Source organism: Aedes albopictus, chromosome 3 (assembly GCF_035046485.1).
Source record: "Aedes albopictus strain Foshan chromosome 3, AalbF5, whole genome shotgun sequence".
Lineage (NCBI taxonomy): Eukaryota > Metazoa > Arthropoda > Insecta > Diptera > Culicidae > Aedes > Aedes albopictus.
Window position 1 is genome coordinate 357,858,365 of NC_085138.1, and position 21,174 is coordinate 357,879,538.

The 21,174-nt window shown below is 39.5% G+C and overlaps 1 protein-coding gene and 1 pseudogene across 1 annotated transcript in view; one reads left to right on the forward strand and one right to left on the reverse strand.

Moving 5' to 3' along the window:
* The window catches only part of LOC115267715 (titin), a 48,571-nt gene that overhangs the window by 9,816 nt on the left and 17,581 nt on the right, over positions 1 to 21,174 (forward strand). The gene's annotated exons all lie outside the window — the stretch shown is intronic.
* Positions 17,656 to 18,587, reverse strand: LOC115268092 (eukaryotic translation initiation factor 4E1-like; annotated as a pseudogene).

Here is a 21,174-nt window from a genome sequence, read left to right on the forward strand (position 1 = left end):
ATGTCTATGCAGTAAGCATCATTCATTATGTTTAATATAAGCCAAGAAGAATTAAAATCGAATGAAAGATGACGAAGATATCACCAAATCATTTTTCCATGTTTTACGAAAGTTTCGGCTGATGCATCATATTGAGGGGTGACCCCAAACTTTTGGTCGATGACATCAATTATTAATTTCCTAAATAACTTTTTTCCTAGATTTTTCCGCTAAGTTCGGTAAAAGGCAGTCGAAAGTCAATAGAAAATAGGTTATATTACCGCTCTCGACTTAAAATTTGGTCGACCCAATTTCCAGCGACACTGCCGTAAAATTAAATTTATTTTTTAGAAAATGTTGCAAGTTTAGGTTAAGTTTACATATAAATATTTTTGTAAAAGTTTCACCACAACCATGTTCAAAGTTTCTTTGACTTATTATCTTTTGAATGAGACCTAGATTTTTGAAATCGGACGTAAATTAGCGGAGATATGGGCCTAAAAAAATGACATGTTTTTGAGGGGGTGACCCCAAACTTTTGAACGGGAGTGTATGTCGAAATCACACTTTCAGCACTATCTGAGTGTACTTGGAAATGTTTACCAATATTGTGTTATAATTCAGTAACGATTTTCTTCATTTATCAAAATTCCATACTATTTTTTCTCAAGCACTAGGCGTTTCCGAAACCGTAACGTAATTTCCTGCATAACGCCAAAGGGTCAATATAATAAATCAATAAGCTGATGCTTCAGGCAATGGATTTTCCTGTTCATAATACACATGCATGCCCAATGCTCATATACTCTGATCAGTGAAGTTGCTTGTGCTTCCAGGTCCTACTTAAACACTATTAGGCAATGTAAGCTTTATAAAATGTACCGTGAAAACACGGAGAGTCAAAATCCGATCAACATCAACGTCGTATGACGTAGATATGCGTCTTCACACGCGCACCAAATGTTTGCATGCATGTTGAGACGTACAACATTAGATACAGTCGTTCACTGAATTGTGCGGTCGTTCAATATGTATCGTTTGTATTTTAATACTAGCGAACGAGTGCCATAAGTAATCTCACGCTTCCAAATTCATCCTATTCGAATTACAGCATCAACTGATTCCGTTCCGCATGAAATTACGTGATCACTTCTAACAAAAAATACAAAAATAAGAAACAAAACCAACAGCATTTCAATTCTTTGCTTTTATTAGTATGAAAACGGTAGTCACATGCTTAATAAGGGAACAATACCCTAGAAAAACTGAATATGAGGATGCCGTTTTCCGAAACTAATTCACGTAACGTGAAACACAGTAATACTGTACATGTGCAATGTGTCACTCCTTTGACTACAAACAGGTACATACAGAGAAACGTCCAGCAGTGTAAGCTAAGCCTTGATATTATTTTTTTCAACTGCCTTGTTCTTATTAAAAGCAGTTTGTAGCAGTTACTTTTAACCTCCTACACCATTCTTTGTCTTCTGCATGATGTTTGTCGTTGTTCTGCTTCCACCTTTCAATCAAAATGGTCTCTTTCGTATCATTGCATATAACAGTTACTTTTGATCACAATAAAAGCAATAAGAGCCTCTGACAATCTGTTGTTTACCAATTTTGATTCGTTCGATTTTCGTACCTTGTCAAATCCCTAGCTACAGCAATGCGGTTCACATTTCTCAAGATGGGTCTTTGTGTATGCTATCCTGATTTGTAACGTAACTTTTTTTAACATAATGGTAGTTTTTTTTTAACAATGCACACAGATACGCACAATTCGAATGTTTACTAAAACAGCAAACCGGCAAGGCGGCATCCCCAAACAGTGCAGTACGGGGGGAGCATCATAGCCGGTTCGTAGCATATATACGTATGCGCGTTAGCTAGCGATCGGTGTCGGTTGATAGTTTTATGAAACGTGTAAAAAGCGGCACGCGGTTTCACAAACATGCACCTCTCAACCTGGTGATGGTAGTATGTATAGCAGCGCGGTGATCCTCCGGCCCGGCCACTTGGAGGTAGTGGCACACTGTTTTGGGATGATGATGATGATGATGATTATCACTTGCCGAAACGCTACTTTTTTATTGTTATTATTGTCCGGTTATTTTTGGCGCTATGCTCTTTTCATGTTGGAGTGAGATATTGCACGGTTGCTTTTAATCTGTTTACCTACAATATATGGGCACTAGGGTGGGTCAAGGGTTATATGGAAAAACGTGAATTTGATCGTATCTAGCCAGATCAAGGTTTTTTCGATTCCATTTGGGGTCCTTAACAACTGGCCAAAATTTGAGAGGAATCGGTTACGCCTACGTTTTGCGCATCGCGATTGAAATTTGTATGGAAATTCGTATGGGAAAACGAGCTTTTTTGTATTTTTCCTATTTCATCTACTAATTTAACTCAAGTCATAATAATAAACCCGTTAAAGTATAATTCATGATATACCTTACAACTTTGCTGAAGACACCAGGGTGCTAAAATGCTCACAAAAAAAGTTATTATGCTCCAAAGTGAGGTATATCGAAATATATGCTGAAAATGACTTTTTCTGCCATCACTGCCCGCTGGGTCAATTATAAACTGCTATAGAACTTTGTGGATGCATTCTATCAATTTGGTGTCTTCAGCAAAGTTGTTTGGATTTACATGCTCTTTGAATTGCATTTGGACATTAGTTCGAAATCTCCCCGCATAGGTGGCGCTGCGATACAAACTTTTTTATTTCGCATCCTAGAGCTTTGGCGTTTTCGGCAATGTTGTAGAACATGAAAAATTATGAAAATTTGTCGAAGACACCAAAGCTCTAGCACTCAACCCAGCGAAGTTATAGCGAAAATAGTAAATCATATCTCAAAGTTTACGTTTTTGTACTACGTGTGACATATGTATGTACTACATTGCAGCTACCTTGAAAGTAGGTAATTGTACATATTAAAATATATATTTGATAAGATTGTACATATTAAAATATATATTTGACTCCCAAGGTTGCAACCATTCATTTGCAAAAATTTACAATCATTTGCTATTATCTCAGTTCAGAAGCATGCTATCGAAAAACAATGTATGGATGAATTTAACCTTGCAGTTTTATCTGAAAGTTTGCCGAATAACATTGGGGTCGCAAACGTATACCAAAGTCGTGAGCGAGCTGTGAAGGCAACTCTCCACGCGGTTAATGTAAATTTCATTCACGCTGTGGAAAGTTGCCTTCACAGCTCGCTCACGATTTTGGAATGCGTGTGCGACCCCAATGTTATTCGGCAAACTTTCAGATAAAACTACAAGGTTAAATTCATCCATACATTGTTTTTCGATAGCATGCTTCTGAACTGAGATAATAGCAAATGAATGTAAATCTTTGCAAATGAATGGTTGCAACCTTGAATACTCCTTCCTTATCTGCCAATATAACTAATATATTACGAATGATATTTCTTTTAATCATTATAGTGCGAGGTAGATGTATGTTCAAGTAGTAAACTCTCAGCGTAACCGAACTACCAACGCTATTGAGGATGTCGCCCCTTTGAGTTTTTTTTGATTCACTTCCTGTATAGTGACATACTAAAACATTTTTATGTGCACTATACTCAATAATAAATCTTTCAATTCCTATTGTACTAGTGATAGGGTGGATGTACCAATTATGGCACTATCTAAGGAAAACTATTTGTACAAAAATAACGAGAAGATCTACGAATGTCATCAATATGTTAAAAGATAACTAAGTTTCCACACTTTACAGGAAAAATATAGAAACGGAGCCAAAACTACTTTTAGAATTTATTACAGCGTGTGCCAATGATAGGAACCCTGTACCAATTATGGTTACATTTTTTTAACTTCGGTTCCTTTTCGCACTATTTGCATGCATTCCTTATGGGATTAACCATAACTGGTACACTATGGCGAAAAAGGGTGCAAGGAAGCCGAAATTTTAAGGAAAATGATTTATTTCTACCATAATTTGAGCAAAATGTGGAATTTAAATGAGTGCAATTGTCTTTTGTGAACGTGATCTGTTGTTCATATTTTTTTCTGCTGGTTTACGCCGTTAAAGGGTGAAAATTAACTATGGCGAATGATTGGTACTATAACCACAATTGGAACGCTTACCCTATCACATTTTCCGAAATAACACTTCGTGAAATGTCATTTCCTGGACTGTTGTCCTTAAAGTCATTTCACGGAAAGAAGGCAATGTTTCGTACTATGTTAATATAAACATCCTATCCATCCTATCCTATTCAAAGAGATCGATCATTCCGGCAAGTGTGTCATTCCAGGAAATGGTATTTTGGGAGATAAAAGAGTTATATTTGGTATAAAATACAAATATCTATGTATCTATGTATATAAAAATGAATTTCTGTCTGTCTGTCTGTCTGACCCTTATGCATTCGGAAACTACTGAACCGATCGGTGTGAAATTTTGTATGTGAATTTTTCTGGGGCCGGGGAAGGTTCTCAGCTTGGTGTGAGACGTCTCCGGTCTCTGGAACGGGGGGCTCCCGCACAGATAACTTTGCGGGAAACGTCCCTATGGAGCTGTATGTCAAAAACACAGTAGGCAGGCAGTACGACGTTTACCGGGATAGCTAGTATAAGATAAACGATTCATGGCATTAAAAGAAGTATATAAAAAAGTGCAAAAACGTAAATTTTTGAATATGATTAACTACTTCTGCTATAACTTCACTGTGTTAAGTGCTAGAGCTTTGGTGTCTTCGACAAACTTTCATAATTTTTCGTGTTCTACAACATTGCCGAAAACGCCAAAGCTCTAGGATGCGAAATAAAAAAGTTTGTATCGCAGCGCCACCTATGCGGTGAAATTTCGAACTAATGTCCAAATGCAATTCAAAGAGCATGTAAATCCAAACAACTTTGCTGAAGACACCAAATTGATAGAATGCATCCACAAAGTGCTATAGCAGTTTATAGTTGACCCAGTGGGCAGTGATGGCAGAAAAAGTCATTTTCAGCATATATTTCGATATACCTCACTTTGGAGCATAATAACTTTTTTTGTGAGCATTTTAGCACCCTGGTGTCTTCGGCAAAGTTGTAAGGTATATCATGAATTATACTTTAACGGGTTTAGTCTTATGACTTGAGTTAAATTAGTAGATGAAATAGGAAAAATACAAAAAAGCACGTTTTCCCATACGAATTTCCATACAAATTTCAATCGCGATGCGCAAAACGTAGGCGTAACCGATCCCTCTCAAATTTTAGCCAGTTGTTAGGGACCCCAAATGGAGTCGAAAAAACCTTGATCTGACAAAAATGTTCCGATGACCCACCCTAATGGGCACTTGGGTGGGTCGCTGGCCGTTGCTTCGAGTAAAGCTTTACCTAGGCAGGTGCTTGGTTCGGGCTGAGTGGCTTGATTTGGAGTTTTGTAGGCAGTTGAAAAGAAAATTGCGTTAACCGATGTTTGTTTGGATAAAACTGGAGGCGGTTCGCGAATTATGCTGGAGAGGTTCAAGTGATGGTGTAATAGGGCAATAGGCTGTAGCAATAAATGAAGTGTTTTTCTTTGATCCTCATGAAGAAATCTGTTAAATTATGTCCGTGACAAGTTAGCCATAGTTTTGCTTGTGTTGAGTAGAAGTTAATTTACTATACGTCCTGAGCACCCATGGTGGTACAGATAGTCAAAGTTTGCCCGCTGTTGGTCTATTGGGACCTCTTGTCAACTGTGGGCTCGGATCCAACCCAGTAGACCGACACCACGACAGCAACGCTACCCAGATGTTCTCCCCTCGGCCACTTAATCGCTGAAAGGGTCGATTTAGACCGCACCAGTATGACCTACGTAGCTGACTGCGAACCCCTGAACCGCCTCTTGTATGGCGTCTGAACTAGCCATTCTCTGAGTCCACGCGGATCCTCTTCTGTAGCTCCAAGACGATGTGGGTGATAGTCGTTGAAATGGCATTCCAGCCAAACTCATCCCTATGCATCCTCTAGACAAGATTGTCCGGAGGTCAAGGCAAAGAAAGCCCTTCAATTAATAACTGTGGAAGAGCTGAAAGAACACTAAGTTGAAGCGAGGCAGGCCAAATTCCAATGAGCACTTAGGGTTATAAAGAAGAAGAAGACCTGAACATCCCGGGTGGCTCTGCAATAGCTACCTTTAAGGCCAAGTTTGGAACTTCGTCCAGACCCGGGGGTCCTACCTACGCTATGGGACTTTGCTATCCCCGCAAGTTCCTCATTGATGACCCTCTCTGCGCCAGCCCCAGTCCCCACACTGAAAATATATTTTGTTTCATTGTACGAAATCGCTCGTCATGTTTACAAATGCCATTCGTTGTTTTCTGCAACGAAAAGCTTCGTAATGTACATGTGTTCTTTTCGTACAAAATTGCTCCGACACATTTTTCTGTCTCTTTTTTTGTCGGAATGACATTAAACATGCTTAAAAAAAAATACCACACGTTCGTCCACTTGGATATCACAGGCTTCGAATCACTTATCTTCTGATTGATACCTAACAGTGCTAACCACCCAACTGTGGGCGCTTGTTGAAACTATCCGAAAACAACCAGAACGCTTTCCACTTTGGTTCTGTTTATAAATAACTTTTACTTCCAACCGAGAGCATGTTTCCTTTCCTCTTCTCGCACACGCATCGCCATATGAGCATGAAAACAGGCTGCTTTGTTTTCTCTGCGATCCAATCAATCATCAGAGATGACTGCAAAACTTTGTTGCATTCTACGAAGCAAAATTTTCTTTTTACGCATGGTTAGTAAAAAACGTTTGACATTTGTATGTTTTGTTTTATTCTACACAGCTGGAGCTAAAGTCTACGAATGAGCAAGTTGACCGCGTGTCGGATTCGTGATTTCGTACATGATACTACTCCATTTGTATTGTTTCAGCATGGTGGTACGAATGGACCGTATATTATACACAAATTGCTTTCAATTTACGAAAACTAGTTTTACGAAACATATTCGTTGAGGTTTAACGAAAGAATATTCTGAGTGCAGCTGTCCTACGAAAGGAGGTCAAGGACTCCAATCATGTCGCGGAAAAAGCCCCTCGATGATCCCCCTCCAACATCTCCTGAGACTACTCTGGAAGATCTTTTTCACCTCTTGTCTTGACCATCACGAACCTGTAGGCATCACCACACGGATTCGCATTGACACTCTGACAGAGACCCTCACAGCAGGGCCTTTTGCTTGCCCTTATCTTGGTCTTCAGCGCGACTTCGGCAGCGGCGAACATCACCCGCCGACCGATTCGCCTTTCCTAAGTTCATGCTCGCTGCTTCCACTGCCAAGCCCGTAGGTAGTCGTGTTGTAGTCGATACTGTAGCGCACCGCCAGGTGATCGCTGTGAGTGTAGGCATTGTCTACCCTTCATTTCAAACTGCTTGTTACACCAAGAAATTACTGTCGATGATCGACTCCACACCTTTCCGGCTAAAGGTACTTTTGATGCCGATATCAGCCAGATCGACATCTGGCATGACCAGTGCCTCTGGCAGGATTTGACCCCGCAGGTTCGTGAAACGGCTTCTCAAATCTACGGCCAGGCATTGAAGTCACTTGTTATTAACATTGGAGTTAGCCATGTCAGTAACATACAGTCCAACATCTGCGTAAACTGCTCGATCGACCACCGTGGAGGCGCAAAACAACTAGAGATGAAGACCCATCCGTGACCCAATGGCCGTTGTCGGTGGTGAACTCGGTATGGGTCCGCTATCATGGTGATATACGTCCCCACTCAGAAAATGCCTGACACATGGTCTGACAAAGCAGTTACTGAGCTGCGTCACAGTGATTCAAGTTCTGCAGCATTAGGGTAACTTTCCAATTGTTGCACGGCTAAAAACCCGCCTATTGTTGCACACTCCGTGTTATTCTTATGAGGAGTGCAACAATTGGCGAATTTTTAGCCGTGCAACAATTGGAAAATTACCCTACCTGCGCTGTGATTCGTTCATTATGTTTATTTTAAGGCCAGGCTCCATGGGCCTCTCGTTCCTGGAACAAATCAAGGGTTGCGCCTTATGACATTCACATCCATATCGCCTTCACTGTTTACTCCTGTCAGGGTCCTTGGAGTCCCATGACTTGTGTTATGATTCCAGATACCTGAAGCAAGGCCTGCGATGGCTCGTGTGTGATCATCTGATATTCCGACCAACCCACCTTGAGCTTGTAAACGCCCACAACAGGTACACACAGGTGTCCCTGTCGGGCCTTTTCGTAAAGATACGGCTGCGGTGGCCACCTGCACCTTTCGAAGAGTTTCCGCAGTGCACATATGGCACACATGTCCCAAATGGAGGATAACGTGCCTCTGGTGCCGACCTTCCGATACCTGATCTTAACCAGGTTCACAACCTTCTTCGCGCGTCATCTTTCTCTCGCTTGGTATCTGCTTTCTTGCCTTTCTTGGGATCAGTATCTTCAAGCTCCTATTCATTTTTCTTCTCCTAATCCATTACCATCTTGTTCACTGAGGTCCAAGAAGAATCCCTCCCCAAGCCGCTCTAATCTGTGGTAGTACATGATTGTAACTCCTTAATTTTGCAAAGCTTTGATCCGAGACATGTCGGCCTCTTCAGGTTTACCCTTCCCGGGACGCCTGACCGGTGTCCAACTTACTGCCTTGCACTCTCGGGGTTAACAACCTTTTGGCCTTGCAAGCGCAACCTGGTAGCTTCATCCTTTACGACTGCCTCGGTCGCTTCTAAGATTGCTTGTCGTAAGCAATCCCATCTGGCGTTCCATTTGGACTAGCCGTGAATGCGAAGGTCTCCGTCTAGGTAAACTTAGACTCTTTCAGCTTCACGGATTCTGCTGCTGCCGCAGATGCATAAGCTTATCATGGTCCTGATTGGCCGCCATCGCTGACTTACGAAGTCTCATCATGACCGGCTGGAGGTCATGTGCTGCAATTTAATATGCTTTAATGAGGCCATTGATTTACTTACGGACAATTTTGTTTTCGTGATAGAGACGTCCAAAAACTGCTCTGGTATAATTCATTGACTTGCTCCAGGATGATAAGTTTCACGGCCATCATACCAGACATTTTAGTCCCACTAAGGTGACGTGAGATATCGTAGAGCAACCAAATGTGTCCAGTTTTTGTGGCTTTCTTGCTTTCATTGTTTAAAAGGTCCACTCGCTTTCTTATGTCCCGTGTACATGAGCGTTTCACGTCCTTTTTGAGAACGGAATAGCGCTGACTAGCCAGGGATTTCTTCAGAAATTCCTCGAATCAATATTTAAGGAATTCTTTCAGAAATTCATCCCGGGATTTCTTTAGATATTTGTTCAAAGATGACTTCACAAATTTCTCCAAAAATACCTCTATGGACTCTTTAAAAAAGTTATTGAAGATTCATACAAAAATTTACTCCAGGGACTTCTTCAGATATTTCACTAACTATTCCTCTCACGCTAACAGTCAAGGTTTGATTATTGCTAATACCAATGGTGATACTTCAACTTGACATAGCAAAATAAAACAGGGGCATTTGTCACAATAGATCTAAAAACTGGTCGCAGTGACTTATATAGCCAACAAGGAATAACTTTTCCTCTTAAATACCTCAACAGAATATTTTAGAAAACCTTGCATGATTTTTTTTCAGACATCTTTTAGAGCTTCCTTCCAACATTTTTTCGAAGAATTCATTCAAAAATTCCTCCATGGATTGCTGTAAAAAATCCTCCATTCTTTTGACAGTTCCTTAAGAGCATCTTCGATGGATTGCTTTGGAATTTCCTCTAGAGGGTCCTCCAGAAATTTCTCCAAATCTTTATCTAGAAAAGCTTCCATGAGTTTCCTTTAGAAATTCCCCCTGGATTCTTTCAGGAATCGATACGAGAATTTCTACTAAAATGCTTCCAGCGATTCCTTCAGAAAATCAAATATCCAGGATAGCTCCATAAATATCTGCGAGGATTTCCTTTGGAAATCTTCCACTCCTTCAGCAATTCTTCCAAAATTTCCTTCATGAATTCTTGCAGAGATTGCTTCAAAAATTTTCCTGGAGATTCCTTCAGAAATTCTTTATGAGAATCCTGCCCAAATTTACCCAAAAGTTCTTTTAAAAAGCCTTCTATGTTTTTTTTTCGATATTGCTCCATGGATTCCTTCAGAAATCGATTCGGGAATACGGTCTTAAAATCTACCAAGGTTTTCTTTGAAAATTTCTCCGACGGTTTCATCAGAAATTCTTCCTGGTATTATGAAGCAACTTTTCCTCTTGTAACCTTTCAAAAATGTCTCCAGAAATTTCTCCAAAGATTCTTATTGTTAAAAATCTGCGAATCCGTTTAGGAATTACTTCAGAATTTTCAACAGGGGTTTCTTCAGAAATTCATTCATCTCTCTCTCTACTTGGCGTAACGTCCTCACTGGGACAAAGCCTGCTTCTCAGCTTAGTGTTCAATGAGCACTTCCACAGTTTTTAACTGAGAGCTTCCTCTGCCAATGACCATTTTGCATGTGTATATCGTGTGGCAGGCACGAAGATACTCTATGCCCAAGGAAGTCAAGGAAATTTCCTTTACGAAAAGATCCTGGACCGACCGGGAATCGAACCCGTCACCCTCAGCATGGTCATGCTGAATACCCGTGCGTTTACCGCCTCGGCTATATGGGCCCTTAAATTCATTCATAAATTCTTCCAATAGTATCTTCAGACAATCTTCCAAAGATTCCTTCAGAAATTCGTACAGGTATTTCTTCAAGAAGTTCACCAGAGATTTGTTCAGCATTTGCTATAGGGATTCCATTTGAAATTCTTGCAGGAATGTTTCCAGGAACTTCTTTAGATATTAATTAAAAAAAATCTTGCAGGAATCCTCCAGAGTTTGTAGCATTATTACTTTCAGTAACTCAGGCAGAAATTCTTCCAGAAATTCCAGCTGAAGTTCGTATAGAGGACTCTTCAGGATTTCCTCCAGATATTCTTCCATGTATTTCCTCAGAAACATCTCCGACATTTCTACTAAGCAAAACTCCAAGAATTTATCCACTAATTCTTTAAACAATTTATTAAGGAATTTCTTCAGGAGTACACCAAGAGTATTTTTTTATCATTACAACAGCCTTCAAAGGTGTTTCTCCAGGTATTCCAACAGGAAATCCTTCAGAAATACATCCACATATTGCTTCAGGAATACTTTCAGAAAAAATCTCCAAAAATTGTATTAAAGGACTTTTTTCTGGAGTTTTTAAAAAAAATCCTCCATAATCTTTCCTAGTAATTCCACCAATTGTTACCTTAAGAGATTGGAGTCGGTCGTGTGATGCCAGCAGCGGATGACATTTCAGTCTGTTTTGGTTCGTCGTTGCATCGCGTCGTCGTCCTGCGTGTGTGCTTTTAGAGGAAAAAACTAGTTTCCGTGCGAGTCCGTCGTGTGATGCCAGCAGCGGATGACATTTCAGTCTGTCTTGGTTCGTCGTTGCATCGCGTCGTCGTCCTGCGTGCGTGCTCGTCTTTGTACGGGGCGGTTAAGTGTGTTTTTGGAGGCAAAGTGGTAGTGCCGCTTTTTTCATTCGGATCGGCCGCGTCGTCGTCGACAATTTGAATGTGCACATCGTCGTACCCGTGTGTTGTTGTAGCGGTTCAGTGTGATTTCGAGGCCAGTTTGTGGAAGATGCTGCAGCACATACGCACTGGACACTTCGAAGGATGTTTATTGGTGAGCTCGTTCCATTTTATCACAATAATTAATGCTATAGGATGTATAAAATTCTGCACTGGGTTTTGTGTATTTATCTAACAAATATTGAAAAGTTCGTCACGTCATGTGTCGGCGCTAGTTCCATTTGCACATTTAGTTGGTAATAAATATTTTTCTTTCATTTTTTGCATGTACACAAAAATTTGAATGGTTCGTCATCTTCGGTGTCGACATTTGTAATATTTTAGCCCAAATGAATAAATGTTTTGACTCAAATAAACGTTGCATGAATTTCTGGAAAAAGAGAGGGTCGGTAAAAGATAGACGGCGAACCATGCGGTAAGATCTTACTGATTTATTTATCCCGTGTTATTTTGTTAATACTTGTGAATCGATCGCTTTCAGCATTGTCTCGCGCGGAAACGCAAACTACAAATGCGTCGGTGTTTAGCATTGTGTTCTCCTTAGTTGCGAATGAATAACTTATGTATGGTGAGTTTTGAGCCACAATAGATCGCGTTCGTCGTCAAAGGTTTAGAAGGGTATTTCTTCGCGAGCGCATTATTAATCGCGAATCAAAACATTACATTCGTTTACCACGTCGAAATCCTCAACACATCTCCATTTCCCCTGTCCAAACTCCTAGTGATTTCTCGTAGTAACGCAGAGAATTCCTCGGTTATTGGCCTAAGCGAGAATCACGTCATCATTTCCTTCCCTATCCTCAATTGACCTGCATTCGGACGCGGCCGGCGCTGGTATTGCTTATTGAAAAGTAATGGGATTGCAGCATTTACACAATGAAGAGAAAGCTAATCCCAAGCATCATCTGTTGGTTCTTTGTGTAAATGCAGTTGTCCTAGCAATAACAGAGGAGCAACCGCGGGCGGTCAATCATGCTCATGCTCATGCTCAATTGTTACCTTAAGAGATTTTTTCAGATATTCCTCAAGAGATTTACCCAAGAGTACTTCTTCAGGGAGATTTCCTCAGGGATTCTCTTGGAGGTTTGATAACAGATTTCTTCAGGGATTTCTTCAAAATTATCTCTGAAAGTTTCTCAGCATTATAAAGATTTTTCGGAAATTTCAGCAAGAGACTTCATCAAAAGTTATTCTTTTGTGTTTTTTTCACTGAAAATTTCTTTAAAAATCCTTCAGGGATTGTTACAAAAATAAAAGAAATTAATTGTTACAAAGTATTAACATATCACGATACACATAGAACCTTATAAATGCACAAATTAGGAACATCACAAATTGACGCAGCACAGCGTATAACATAAATGTGCCCTGTTATCCAGTTGGATAACTTCTTCCGATCACAGGATGACGAGGTTTCATGTAAGGGTTTGTGTCCATCAGTCATCCTGGAATTGTATTTTAGTTGGCAGTTTGTCTTTTAGTTCACAGCATTTGTCGCTGTGTTCATAGCTTGGTTTAGTCTAGGTAAACTAATCCTAATCGGGCATCCCGTTTTGGGTTTCGATACTAGAGCTCTATAACTTGAAGTCTGTGTCAGGGAAAGGTTCACGTCTCTAGTACTTAATCGCGGCCCGAAATGGCCTGAATGTTGGCAATCGAAGTAGGATTGCAATTCATGGGCCTCTATTCGGCTAGAACCCTATAAATGTTAATTGATACTAGGGGAATATTTACAAGTTAAAATTCAACATGTAACACAAAGGACGCAAGAATATTAAACTTTGAACACATTAAACAATTATTCTGTCTTATTAATGTAACAAATATTTATACCCGTAACAGGATTCCTTCTGATTTTTTTCTAAGAATGCCTTCAGTAGTTCGTTAAAAAATTCCTTCGGGGATTCCTGCATATATTTCTACAGGGATTTTTTTTTGAGAAAATGCTCCTACAGTTTCGTCAGAAATATCTCCTGGGGTTCCTTGATAGATTCCTGCAAGAGTTGCTTCAGGTATTGGAAGTAATTTCAGTAGTAGTTCTTCAGAATTTACACAAAAAATATATAATAAGACATCTTGAAAGGTTCCCTGAAGAAATTTCTAACGATATCCCAAAAGAAATCTCTTGAAAAAATCCCGGTGATAGCTTTTTAGATTCCTCGAAGAAATTCTAAAAAAAAAATTGCTAGAGGAATTCCTGAACAACAGTTTATGAAGCAATTTCTTAAATTATTTGTGGAAAAATTCTTAAAAAAATCTTGATTCTTGATTTTTACAAACAAAAATCATGATTAATTTTTTAAGGAACTCTGAAATTAATTCCAAGGAAAATGCTTAAGGAATTTCTGTAAGGATTGCTGGAAAAATTCGTGAAGTAATTTCTGAATGAATTTCTTAAAAAGTATCTGTGAAAATCCCTGCAAAAGTTGCATGCTAAGGTACTGGTGAAAAATACCAAGAAATTTTTCATTATATTACAGAGGAATCCCAGGAAGATTTTCTGAAGGAATACTTGGAAGAACTCCTGGAGATACCTCTGGAGGAATTCTTAAAAGAATTTATTTTGAAATTTCTTATAGGAGTAGTAACTCCTATACACCTGCAGCAATCTCTAAAGGGAATCCAACCGAAACAAAACAAAAAAAAAACGCGAAAGAATTCTTCACAGAAGCCTTGAAGGAATTTCTGAAAAAGAAATCTGGAGGATTCTTTTCTTTCCTTGAAGAACTGTAGATCCATCTGCAGGTAGTAAACGAAGAATTTCTTCAAAAATTCCTTGGCAAATTCCAAAGAATATATTCGGAAGTAATTTTCGAGAGCATCTTTGGAGAAATTCCTGAAGTTTCAGCGAACAAAATCTTAAGGAATCTCTAAAGAAAATTCTGTATAAATCATATGCATTCTCTGGAGACACTGCTGGAGAAACCACTGAAAGAACTTTCTGAAAAATCTCTTGAGAAATTGCTAGAGGACCATCTAAATAAGTACCCGAGAGAATCCTTAAATATTTGGAGTAAAACCTGAAGAAACCTCTGGAGAAATTCCAACAACATTTTCTGAAAGAGTTCCATGAAACTATCTGAAAATCTAGTCTAGTCAAGTCTACTGCAACACAGCGATTCATTGAAAGAATCCTGATAAACGGTGAAATTGACTACTTCTACCATTTTTATTGTCATTTTCAATTTTTGCAGTACATCGGAAATGCATTACAAGCATTAAAGCGGCCAGGTCTACTGTGCAGCGTAATTGGTATTACAATAGAATCATGGAATAAGACTTCTTGTACCAACCGATCAGTTTTATTAAAAGCAAAGTAAGTGAACATTTATGGGAGTGACGTTGCGAAGAAAATCAATGTCTCCTCCGTGGTCCTTTGCATCCTGGGTTTAAAATATCTGAACTTCTTAAGGAAAACTCCAGAAGAATTTCTAAAAGAACCTCCCAATTCTCTGAAAGAATATGTTGGAGTTTCAACTTTTGAAGAAATCTTTGGAGAAATTCCTGGAAAAACCTCTAGAAAAACTCACGGTGAAATTCCAAACAAAATCTCCTAAAGGTTTAGAAATATTTGAAGAAATACACAAAGAAATATATGCAGGAATTTCTGAATTATTTCTTGAAAGAATTTCCTACAGGATCCCTGAAATTGCTGAAGAAATTTTTGAAAAAAGAAGAGTGGACTTATTTCAAGATTAACCATTTGTGACATTTCTTGAGAATCTCTTGGAAAATTTCTGAAGTAATTCCTGAGAGATATGTGGGAATCCCAGGAGACATTATTGAAGGAAAACTTTGAAAATTTTTGGAAGAAATCTTGTTTAAATCCATCTATGAAATTCTGCAAGTATTTTCTTTGGTGTTCGGCCCGTTGGCCGAATGCCGTTTGGTCGAACGCCATTTGACTGAAAGACATCTGGCCGAAAAATTCGTTTGGCCGAATTATGATGAAAATAATTAAGAGGCACAGACAAACTTTGGATAACATTCTTGCTGCCAATGTGAGCATCAGAAATGTTTCCTTCGTTCAATCATAGGCTATTCTTTTTGGTTTCATCTAAAGGAGATTAGTATACGTTGAAACTGTGAATATTTTTAAGGGATTTTTCCTTCTTTGTATAATAAGCTGTTCTTTCGAGTTATTTTGATATAGAAAACAGTGACATGCCCAATAAACATTTTTGCTGTACAAGAGTGGAATAAAGCACTCTTAAGCAAACTTTAGCTTAAGAAACTGCTATTCAGCTAGCTCTGTTCATGATCACTTAACTACGTCACTCCCTTTTCGGCCAAACGGCATTCGGCCAAGTGGCATTTGGACAAATGATCCGGAACCATTTTATTTCTTAAACACTTCGGAAATATTTTGATAAATTCTGAAAGAACCCATAAAAGAATTTATGGCGATGTCCCTGAAGGTAATCTTGGAGAAAATATTGAAGAAGTACATGAGAAAGAATACATTCCAAAAGAATTCTCTGATAATTCTTTAGGAGAATACTTGCTGAACTCATAAAAGCAATTCCAGCAAACATGTTCTTTTCGTAAAAATTACAGAAACAAATCGTGATCTAATAATAATTCATGGAGGGTTTCCTCCAAGTTAAGTGCTTCCAAGTCTTCTTCAACCGCTAAGAACCATTGAATACCCGGCCTGTCATTGAGTTGCCGGCCTCTTTTGGTTATCTTCTGAATATTATCTTCATGTGTCGTTCTTCCGGCATCCGTGTGACGTGTCTAGCCCAACGCTAATTGCCGCTTTTTCTCTACTGTACAATATCAATCTCTTCATACAATAATACAATTTATTTAAACTAGATCAAATTTACCAACAACAATATATATTACCCGAAATTACTACTTCTTGTGTAACAGGTTTAAAAATGCAATTTAATGATTTAAATCATAATTTTCAAAAAATTGCTCACGCGACTTCTTACCGACGATATTAAGACTGGAAAGTCAACTGTATCTCCCATTAAAACCCGACTTCAGCTTAGCATATACCGTTTAAGCACCCCACGCTGGTCAACGGCCTTCTCTCTCCCAAATCGCACATCTATTACGAAATCGACGACGACGACGAAGCTGCCTTTGCCGACGACGGACAACCTGTCCCAATGAGGAAGCCTGACAAATTCCAATTAAGTCGTCCATCTTTCTTCCTCGAAGACTTGCCACTCAAACTCAATCGACGTCGACGACGACGACGACGACCGGGCGGACACGCAGCAAAAGCTACATAATTGGTCGATTAGTTCTTCTGTGGTTAGTGTCTGTCTGCCTTTAGCCGTGCCGCACCATTGTCCAGCGCTTTGTCGATCGGTATAAACAAACGGCCCAACGAAACAGAAACCGGCAAACTGACCAGTACCTTAATAACAACGATGATGGACATCATCATCATCAATAGCGTCTAGCTAGCTTGCTAGCTAGCTAGTGGCTGGCGTTGGCAGCCGTTGTAAATCGTTCGTTTAGTTAGTCTATGATACCTTTCACTGAATGACCATCCTGAGCGAGTCGGTAGGTTGTAGCCAGTAGCGATCGGATCGAAGCAGGTGCTAGTGGCACGTAAATGGACCTTTGCTGGATGTCAACTACCGTTTAATTGGTCGCCTCTCTAAGAGAAATGGCCATTTGATTGGAAGGTGACTTGAATGCGTGCATGGCATTCCAGATTGTTCCGAGGGTGGTTACGGGTGATGGAAAAGGGGTAAATTTAACACTGTCTTGTTATCATGATTTTGCAAAAAAAAAATACAGACTGAAATAAAATGATGATTAGAAGGGGGTTCAGTTAAAATCATTCTACAAAGTTTGAATAGAAAAGTTTGTTCAACCATTGAATTTAATGGAAGCACTGTGTATTTCAAACAATTCCTTAAGGCGAAACTTGAAGCATTTTCTCATTTTTTCGGTTTTTGATTTTTTATAAAATAACGAAGCAATATTTTCAAAATCGGTTCTCGTGCACATGTGGAGTATGGATCAAGGTATCTTCTGAATTTTTTTGAGGTGGAAAATGTTTTCCATTTTTGCATAAACCATTTTTTGTGAAATTTTGTTCAAAAATAGTTTCTGCATATGATGATGATGATGATGATGATGATAGTTCTCCATTCATTGTAGCACGGTACTAAGCCCTATAGCAGTGGGCTGTCCACCCAATGTGATTCGATCAAGCAAAACATTATAATTATACTCAACTTGATTTTTTTAAATCAAGATCACACAATTATATATAGTGCAAGCCATCGCATTGGAGGATGCCCCAATGAATGTGAAGAAGAAGAGTTCACCATTCTCTACATAATGGTTTTAAAGGGAAGTTGGCATCTCCACTCTTCCAACCATATATAATGTATCGACTGGCGGCTCTGATAACCCTCCTCTTAACCCCCAGAACTGGTTATGTTATATTTGCATTATATTATTGTTATGTTAGCATTTGAAAGACGGTTATTCTATTACATATACCAGATTTTGAATTTGGATGGCATGAAATGATCGAAAAAATAAAGTATTGTATACGTGAATAAAAAATATTTACCTTTTATCGTTGAAAACTTACTATTGCCTTACAATGCCTCTTCGATGAGACCCAGAATCGTATCTAGCCAGTACTTGTCCAGCTCCTGACGCTGCGACCGTGGCACATCCACCAGCCGCGGCGCTTGTTGCTATCGTTTTCCCGCATCGGACGGATGTCCTTCTTGAAGAAATAATAATCGCTACCGACCTTGATGTCGTCGGCCGGGCTCTTGATGTGGTTGTACAGACTCCAAAACTCTCGACTTTGGAAAAGCTGGTCACCGTTCATGGTGTTTTCCCACGATTTGGTGCGGTCCGGTTCCTGGTACCAGAGCGTCCAGGTCGACTGCAGCGGGTGCTTGATCAAACATTCCGGGTCGACGATGACTCCCTGGTTGGCGTGGTTCTGCTCGGTGTTTTCCGTTTGCTTCCTCTATTTCTCCGAAGTATTAGTTCCACACGCCATTCGTCCAAACGAAATTCCTCAGCACGAAAAAAATGTGACAGTACAATTTAAATACGTCCTCGCGCGTGCACAGCTTGCTGCGATCCTTCAAAAATAGTTTCTGCATAAGCGAAAAACATTTTCCACTGAAAAAAAAAATCCGAAGATACCTTGATCCATACTCCACATGTGCACGAAAACCGATTTTGAAAATATTGCTTCGTTATTTAATAAAAAATCAAAAACCAAAAAGTGAGGAAATGCTTCCAGTTTCGCCTTAAGTGGGGGCGTAGGAGTCCTGTTGAAGTATGTCGATTCACAGGTGTATGTTTTTTCTACGTGAAGTTCTACGTACTCCAAAGTCTCAAGATCTGACCTAAGGATCATCATCTTCTTCTCGTTGCTGGCGTAATGTATGGTTTGGGTCAAATATGACCCAAATGAAAAAAAAAAGCATTAAATAGACGGACGTTAAGCAAGAAGATCGTCGTTATTCGCTTTCAGTCTCTTGGATGTTAAATTCTCTTAGGCCCCCCTCATGTAAAAAGTACAAAATTTCATGACTGCTCTAATTACGGTACTGGTGTGACAACACCAAAAGTAATTTACCTGTCATCTTCCTTTAAGTCACTTGTCCCAAATTAGGTTCATTCATTAATTGCTCTGCATTCATTTCACAAACCAAATTGCAGCATCATAAAACTGACTTTCGTGGTCCACATTTGCATACCCTCTTGCCTCCAATTCGCCGTACATTTTTTCATTCATCATCCACCATCCACGCGCTACGCACCTCCACTGCTCACGTCCCACTGACATTGACCGCCTCGTCATGGCCACCGCCAAACAACAACATAACCGTCTATTAATTATTCCGCAATCACAATCGGCATAGGCCGGTCCGGTGGTGATGCTCTTGACTTGCTAACTGCCTATGCATCGGTTATTGATCCGCGTTTGGAAGGTGTTCTTGATCCTCCTCGCCTCCGCTCGTCAGTTCCTACCAAACCGTACAGGCTCAAAAGTTTTGGAATCAAAACAAAACGTTTAGAGGAGAAAAGGGTAAAACGCTCGTTTTACATACATACATTTATTTGCTCATCATCATATTTAAGATGAGACATAATCAACAATAGTATGTACGCCACTATACTCGATTTATGGCTGCTCCCAAGTAACAATTCCATCGCTGATTGGTTTTGTTTGATTTTTATTAGGGTTTTATCACAGCAATAATCAAAACTCACAGTTTTATCACTACTTTTATGAAAACCATTGGTGAAATGTTTTATAGTATACTTGAAGATATTCATAGATTTTAAGAGTAAACAAAACTCTCCGATATGTAAACCTTCTGGCATTCATTATTTTATTACCACAATAAAACTGTTCAAACTCTCAACAGATGGCGGTCCGTTCGATTAGTAGCGACATCTGTTGGTGTAGAAGCAGAAACTACGACACTGCTAGGTTTATTGCGGTCATCATAAAAGTAAACTTGCTTTCGTTTTAGGTATTTTCGCTAATTTTGGTCGTCGCCATGTTAAAGAATTAGTTGACGTGAATGGAAAATAGTTAATTTTGCTCAAATAAGCAATGAATTGATCGTTTGCCGCCGTTTCCATAACATGCTCACATAAATAAACTCTTTCAGCTGAGTTTTCTTGCGATTCGAAATAGTTATACTAGATTATCAAATTGATTTATTTCATTCCAAGATGATAATATTCATTATTTTCGAAGCGCATTAATTTTATGTTTTTGCAACCCCAATATTCACGGTAAAATTGAATGCGCATAAGCCTACCACCACAATAACTACTAAAATATGACTTTAAAATGATCACTTTCTACTTACGAATGCTGTGTGCTTCTGATTTTTACGTGCCATCGAAGAAACTTTTCTACATCTTGAGGTGTCATAGTTTTTATTAAAAAAAAAACAACAATCATCATAACCTGTTTTCGTGAATGGAAAATTTTTCAACTAATTTTTGAAATAGTTTTATTGCTACTCTTATTGTGGTTTGCAAAACCTCCCCGAGAGTGGTCCACTTAGCCGGAAGATGCTTTTAAAGAGGTTATCAAGAGGTTTCGATGCATAAATCAGTTTTATTGCAAGTTTTATAAAAATGGTCATGAAGATCTCTTATAGAGCAGAACAAAACTTAAAATGTTACTTGGGCTACTCTCCATTCTCGGTCACACCCAATGCTCGCCAAGTCACGCTCCACCTGGTTCGCTCATCGTGAGCTCTGCGCTCCACGCCTTCTTGTACCAACCTAATCAGTCGCGAACACCAACTTTGCAGGATTGTTATCCGGCATTCTTGCAACATGTCCTGCCCACCGTATCCTTCCGACTTTGACTACCGTTCGCCGTAAAGTGCAGCGTAGTCTTGTAGTCGAGTCAAGTACAAGACACTGAAAACGACCTTACAGTTTAGGACGAAAAACGTATCCATCAAAGGATGCAAATTCTTAGTGGAATTAAAAGGAACTTTTACTGTCACGTTACTACCTACACGGACCCGGGCTCGGGTCCGCCTGCCAGCATGAGGATCCGTCAGCTTATCGCAGTTCCCGATACGCTCGATTTATGCCACGCA